The sequence below is a fragment of the Solanum tuberosum genome, unplaced genomic scaffold, assembly GCF_000226075.1.
Source record: "Solanum tuberosum cultivar DM 1-3 516 R44 unplaced genomic scaffold, SolTub_3.0 scf00618, whole genome shotgun sequence".
Taxonomy (NCBI): Eukaryota; Viridiplantae; Streptophyta; class Magnoliopsida; order Solanales; family Solanaceae; genus Solanum; species Solanum tuberosum.
In genome coordinates this window covers 10,207-17,918 of record NW_006239532.1, presented here as the reverse complement: position 1 = coordinate 17,918, position 7,712 = coordinate 10,207, and the positions used below count along the sequence as shown (strand labels likewise).

At 33.7% G+C, this 7,712-nt stretch overlaps 1 pseudogene; it reads right to left on the bottom strand.

Moving 5' to 3' along the window:
- Positions 1–3,951: 3,951 nt before the first annotated feature.
- Positions 3,952–6,012, bottom strand: LOC102590641 (probable protein phosphatase 2C 39; annotated as a pseudogene).
- Between the last annotated feature and the right edge of the window lie 1,700 nt (positions 6,013–7,712).

The window sequence follows — 7,712 nt, the reverse complement described above, 5'->3', positions numbered from 1 at the left end:
CTCTCACAACCCAATTTTGAAACCATTTAGACCAGACCTATGGAACCTTTAAAAAAAATAAAAAAAAAATAATAATAAATAAATAAAAAGAAACAAACACAAACAACTGCTATAATTCTCAAATCAAAAGAAAGTTTCATCACGCTAGAAATGTTAACACGAAAAATAAAAGATAAAGAAGATCATCACAAAAGAAGAAGAGTTTACCTCTTGTCAAGCAGAAACTGAGACAAACGAGCTGAGCGAAAGCTTTTCACCACGAGTTAGGTTCCGACCAGCTTCAGTTAGCCAAAGACGAGAAAAGAAAAACTCCAAAGATCTAGACTCCAAGTCCTTATAATATATCTATAACTAATTCTATATGTATTTTCTATATATAAATATAATTGTTGTCTCCGACTCTTGAGCTATTTCTCTTTGATTTTCCTTCTGTTTCTTGCCAACCTTCTCCCAACTTTTTTTTTTTGTTTTCAAATTTTTTCCCCCCATTTACAGTGAATAATAGAGAATATATATAGCCAGGAAATTAGGGCAGATTTGGGGAAGAAAACGGATAGGAACTTGGGGCAAAATCGGAATTCCCCAACCAAATCAATTCAAATTTTTCCTCCAAAGGTAAGGAAAAGCTGTTGTTGTATGGAAATTCAACCAAAACCCCCTAAAATCCGGATGGAAAAGATCAAAATGGGCGGTTGTTGCAGAGCAGGGCTGAGGGAGCTGTCGATTGCGTGAACTCGCCCTCGCGTGAAGGAGACGAAGCGCGTTCAGGGTCGTTCATGCGTGTCGTGCACGCTGTTGCTACTGCTAGACCGGGTCTGGGTTGCTGGCTCGTTTCTGGTTATCACGTTGCTGGATTTCTGCTTGTTTTTTGCGTGAAGGAGAAGATGTCAACAGTGGGTCGGCTAGTACCGTTGTTTGTTGTATGTATTATTATATGGGTTGGCAGTTTTGTTATAAGAGTGTTGGGCCTGGGTTATTTTAGGAGGAGCTGATCATTGGGCTGATGGAACTAATTGAGTGAAGAAGAAAAATGGCCCAATACTTGGTCATGCAAAAAATGGCCATAAGAATTATAATTATGGCAAATGTGAATTAAGAAGTTAGCCAAATTGAGTTTAATTGGTGAATTTGGCTAAAACTAAATAAGATGAATTGATATAAATTAATTAACGAGCTTCTTAATGTTAACGAAATAAATAATGAATTCGGTTATAAACTAATTAACTTAAACCACAGCCAAAACTTAAAGAACATAAATTAATAAAAAATGCAATTTTTATAAAATAAGAATAATTAAACTAATAAACTAAATAACTTATAAGTATACTTTAAACCAAATTAATTTAATTGAATATTTAATTAAAACGCAATCTTTTTGAGACGATTTTGAATATTCATAAAATATGGTAAATATATACATATTTATGTAGAACATATATATTATCTAAAAATTATAAAAAAGTGACAAACTATTTAAAAATCTTGCAAACTATATTATTATTATTATTATTATATTTTAATTTTTTTTTTATAAAACTAATAATTTTAAATCGTTTGAAATTGGAGAAGCTCGAAATGATTAATTTATATTGTGGAGGGTCAAAAGTGGGTGTCAACAGGTCATACATCACACAGTGAGATAATTAGTCATGCCCCATGAATTTCCCGTGTAAAATTTAAAAATAGTAAAATTTAAAAAGCTTAAACTATACTTTTTTCATGACCATCACCTTTTATTTACTTAATGATGTCTTCATCACTAATTATATTGCAGGTGTAAGTCTATGGTTCTTTCCTTTTGCGTATGTTTTCATCGCCAAGTTTGTGTATTCCTTGGTTGAGTCCATTAGCTGTGGTGACACACCTGAGTCATGGTGGAACTTGCAAAGGATGTTGTTGATTCGAAGGACAACTTCATACTTGTTCGCGTTCATAGATGCAGTGACTAAGCAATTAGGCTTCTCTTAGACAGCATTTACCCTCACGACAAAGGTAGTAGACGAGAATGTACAGAGGAGATATGAGCAAGAGATGCTGGAGTTTGGCAACTCATCTGCTATGTTCACAATCACATCTACACTTGCATTGCTTAATCTAATTAGTTTCATTTGGGGAATGAAGAAACTTGTTATGGCTGCAACAACAGTAGGAGTGGGAAATGTGATTCTATGTGGATTAATAGTTATAGTGAGAAAGCCCTACTAGCTAAATACTTAAATATGTAACTTGCTCTTCTATCTATAGAGGGAGAAGGAATGGGCTTCACTCCCCTTTGTTATAGAGCAAATTAAGTGGATAAGCAAACATATACTAGTTAATTATCTAATATAGTTATAGTTTCCATTAATTACCACTTGCAACTTAATTTTAGCTATATATATGTGTGTGTGTAGTCATACAAATACAATTAGTGGACAATTGTTTCATTTCTGAGAAAGACAAAGACTTACAAACAATAAGAAGACAGTAGTAAGCAATATTGTAGCAGTGTATTTAAGATAAACTTACAAGATGATATTTCGAAGGACAATATTGTAGCAGTGTAGAAGTCATCTAAGATAAACTAAATTCTGGACTCAAGTTAACAAAATCATGATTATGATAAAATTTCAAGAAGAACACCAATCAAGTCAACAATAAGAGGAGATACACCAGCAACAAAATAAATACCTTTAAGAAAGTGATTATTCATCAGCTCGATAAATTGTTATTTGCCTATCTCCCTCTTAGATCACTCCATCAGCAAGATAGCAAACATAAATATTCTGTATCAAATATTAGCTAAGAGTTACATACACTACATCACAATGCATACACCAGCCCTCCTAGGGAACATAATACTCAAAATAGGAAACGAGTAACTTAAAGAAAAATGCACAAATGAAGTTAATATATGAAGAAATAAATTATAAACAAAGAAAAGAGAGAATTATTATTTGCACGTACCATACCCTTCAGCATAAAAGAAAAATCTTTTTAACAGTACTAGTTATTTTTCATTTCAGAAACAACTTTAGCATAATACTGTTGTTGCTTCATAACAGAGGACACTTCCTCAGAGTTAATATGATTGAGGATGTTAATAAAATCCATTACATGCCCCTGCTGAAATAACAAGAATAAGGAACACTTTGATTAATAAAAGCTTATTACGTAAATTGTTAATACAAGATTCGAATACAATGGCAAGAAAAAGTAGTAGTAACATATTATATAAAGGAAAAATTATTTACCGTCGAATAATCAGTGTGTCCAAGAAGCTTTGGTCCCAATTAAATGATATGAAGGGAAGTTTATTTACTGTTGAAAATGAAAGAGTAAACAAAACAGAGAGAGCCTAGAAGGTAAAATTAGAACACAATAAGCAACAATTACCCTGGAGTTTCAAGTAGAAGCTCAGTCGCAACAAGATAAAATCTTGATCTGTAAAAAGAGGAAGAGTTTAGAATGATTCCTGAAAGATTGGAGTTGAAACTCGGCTTTTTCCCACGCCTATGCAAGACAGAACTAGATCATAAAGGGAAGGATAATCTAAAGAAAAGAAGAAGACACTTACATAGATTCAAGGAGCTTACTGATCAAACCTTGGAGATAGGTAGAAACAACTACAACATCAAGTTGGATTTTTTTAGAAAATGAGGAAAACCCCATGGGTTTCGTATTCTAACTACAAAGTCCGACCAAATGATGATTCTCACACTTCACCCTTAGATAGATTTTTAAAAATTTTTGCATTTCCGAATGTGGGCTGGCCACAATTGGGTCGGTTTATGCTTTGTTCTAAACTTTATTCCTTATAAATAGAAGTTGCGCCATGTGGCTACAATTAATTGTGTAAAAAGTGTGGTTGAATACCTATAAATTTAAGGAATTAAAAGTTCAATCAAATCAATCAGATAAGTAAGATATCATTTACTTACTAGTACTTATTTCAACAATACACACTTCTGCTTACAGGAAATGTAACATATTTGTCTAAGAAAATGAATATACAATACTCAACAATGAATACATTTTACAACAATTTCTTATAACAAAAGGAAAAGTTTGGATGCCACTGATCTTTGATTCATTTGTAAGTATTTTCAACATAACAAATAAAACACTATTCAACAGCAAAGTTTTTTTTTCATTTCAAAAATAATTTGTACAGCCCAATCTTTACTTGCAAAAGGACTTACTTTTACTGGAACTTAACAACTATGCAGGAAATATCATCCTTGCTTTTCCACGAAATCGCCACTTCTGATAAATGTTTAGCTGCTGCTTTCGCGTCTTTCATGTTCTTAATGCAGTTCACTGCCTCTTGGTTGGACATTACCTATAAATACGCGAAGAAACTATTCAACATGAGTGAATATAACATCCTCCTCAAGATATTTTAGCTCCAGTTTAAGGGAAGACAGCTTACCTTCCACAGATCATCGCTTGCCAAAATGATGAGATCTACATCATTATCTATCAGCTCAATTGCCACGTTTGGATCTGAACTAAGATGTCTCTCTTCAAGCTCTTGTCTCCAAATTCCCTAGCAACGGCAAGCTGTCCATCAACACGAGGTACATCACCTACAAAATTCCAAACTATCAGCTTGTGTGAAGCAACCACTAAGTTATGGGCTTATGGCTAGACAACGGATTACATCAACTGCATACGAATCAATGAAAAATATATTTTACTTGGTAGGCTTTGTATCGCCTTGTACGCACAACATAATGCAACAAACAGAGAATTCTAAATCATCAAGACCAACAATTGAGATGAATGACTGACGTTTGAGACCTCAAAAACTTTAGAATTTGAGCATGAAGATTAGAGAATCAATTGAAACAGTCAAATGTAATGGAGCAATATCATCTTGAGGGAGTGAAATCATCTAGACGACTTAAACTAAAACTTGAATCATTTAGACGTAGGCTACCTGGAATGTTTGAAACAAATCCGCCTTTGCTTTCAATTATCTCCCTTTCCCTATTTGGCTCATGATCAACTGATAGCTGCTCGGCCACACCTTTCTTGGATATAACAGCTCGAGAATCTCCCACATTTGCTACTATTAGTGTTTGACTATTGATCAGCATTGCAGTAACTGCAGCTGACTCTCCTTTTCCCAATTCAAATGTTTTTTTCCAGAATGTCTTTGTCTACTATGAAAAGCTCTACGAGTTGCATTCACAGTATCCATCCAAGCGTCATGCTGCTCACAGATACAGGTGACGTGAATAAGAAGAATGAGAGTAACAGAATAACAAAAATGAGAGCAAAGACCAGTAGGACTTTCGGGAATGTAACAAAAAGTGAGTTAGAACAGAGTCATGACAACACAAGCTCTTCTTGTGAATTATGCATTACCTGACTGTTCTTCCCTTATTTCAAACACGATTAAATCGGGAATGTAACAAAAGTGAGTTAGAACACGATTTAATTACCTCAATGTTCTTCCCTTATTTCAAACAAATCATTCTAATTACTCCTAAAACTCGAAAAAGAAGTAAAAGTGAACCAATAACAGGCAAAGTCACAAAGCTCCTATAGCAAGGTTCATAAGAAGCAAAATACAAACTGAATTACAATACATAGAAATGAGTACAACTAGGATTGAAACTATTTGTTCTTAATTTAAACTTCAATTCAACAATGTTGGGAAAAAGTAGAAACATAAATTACTTAAAAAATCATATATATATATCAAAAAATATTTAAAATTTGGAAGAAATGTAACTCGACGTTTAAACTCTCCATAGAAATTAACATAGAGAACAATTCATCTTTCACAAACACAAACACGCATACATTATCAAAAAAAGGTTGTGAAGGTGCAAAAATTCCAGAAATTACTCAAACTTGTGAGAAATACCGAAACCCTACCTGAAATGCGAGATCTTTTTCATACGATGAAATAAAGTAATGGGTGACCCACTTCTCGATGCACTCTTCACTCCTGACCTCCCGGATGATAAACCACACACCACCTCTTCCTTGACGCAAAGAGAAACCTTGTTTTCTCTCCATTTCTCAAAAAAAAAACCAACACTTTTTCCAGCAAACAACGAGACTTAAGGGTTTAGCATGGATGAAATATCCAGGTAACAAATCGCATAAACACATACGAAAGGAGTATTTGGAAAGAGCGTTTAACTATCTACAATCTTGTCAAGTTTGGTCTATATCTACTTTTTATAAATAATAAAAACTTGTTATTCTAATTTAATCTCTATCTCCCGACTTTTTTTTGCCACTTCTTTTGCTCTATTATCTCACTATTTCTTCACTTTATTTTGTCCAATTCTTTTCGTTACTGTCTTACTGTAATTGTGTGTTGGTCGTTATTTTATTCGAGTTGAATCAAATTGCAGCTCTAAAACACCAAAAAATCAGCATGAAACTGTACATAACACAGCACTAGACAACAACATCAAACCATTAAAATATCAATACCAAACTACTACATCAGACTACGAAAAATTTGCACCAAAAGCACTCGAGCACCAAAAATCAGTTACAAACTGCACAAAAAATAGCCAGAAACTGCACCAAATTACACAAAAACTGCACCAAAAAACATCACCAAGCTACCTGAAACTGCACAAAAACAACACCAAACTTGACAAGGTTTTCTTTACTATAGCAACGTCAATGAAGAAAAGAAGAGGGAAAAAGAAAATCAAGAGAGTAACTGAATTACGAAGGTTGTTAACAGTGTCTATAAAAAGTAGATACAAACCAAACTTGACAAGATTGTAGATAGTTAAGAGACTATTTCTGTTAAGTGTATAGTTTAGGGACTATGTTAGACCTACTGTGATAGTTTAGGGACCATTTATGTCATTTTCTCATTATAAATATATCACAATTTAAAGTGTGGCCATGTCTATAAATAAGTGTTGTTAATTGTTTTATTATTGGGCAACGCCTATGTTGTGTAGCCTATAATTCTAAAGAACACGCTTTAAAAACGTTGCCAAAATTTATGTAGCCAAAAGCTCAATATAGAGGTCACGCCTTGAAAGTGTGCCCTTAGATACTTTTGGCAACACTATTTAAGTGTTGTCTAGAATTAGTGTGGCCATAGGCCAAATTTGTTGTAGTATATTCTTAAAAGCTTAGTTCTAAAACCACTTAAGTTGTTGATTATTCTTTGACATCTGCATCGCTGAATTCCAAACAATTTCTTTATATGACATCATCTCAAACTTCAACCTTGATTTCTCATGTGAAAGCTTGTTGAAGTTTTCCATGTCTCTTATTTCTGCCATGTAACCATAAAACTTATGTTTCCCTAGGATAAAAGCGAATGAGATTATACTCCCACATATCTCTATATCTTCCTTTCTTACAAAGCTACTCAATGAAAAGTAGAGCCTCCATGTATCCACAAAACCAATGCACTGATACCACGATGGCGTTATAGTCATTTTGAATGTCAAAAATCTTTGAAAGTAATAGAAGAATTGAATTTTTCATGCAACTCCTGATATCCCATCCAATCCACTTGTCATTATCATCTTTCTCAAGAGTCGTGTTCATAATAATCACCATTGGGGGTCACACTATTTCCTTTATCTCTGAATTCGATGTATGTCATCTTTCATACACCTCACCTTGAGGTATACTAGAAGTGCAGAATATAGTATAGCATCAAATTCTAAGAAGAGAAAGTAGTGTGGGCCCCGATGGTGATTATCATGAACTCAGCGCTTAACAAAAATGAT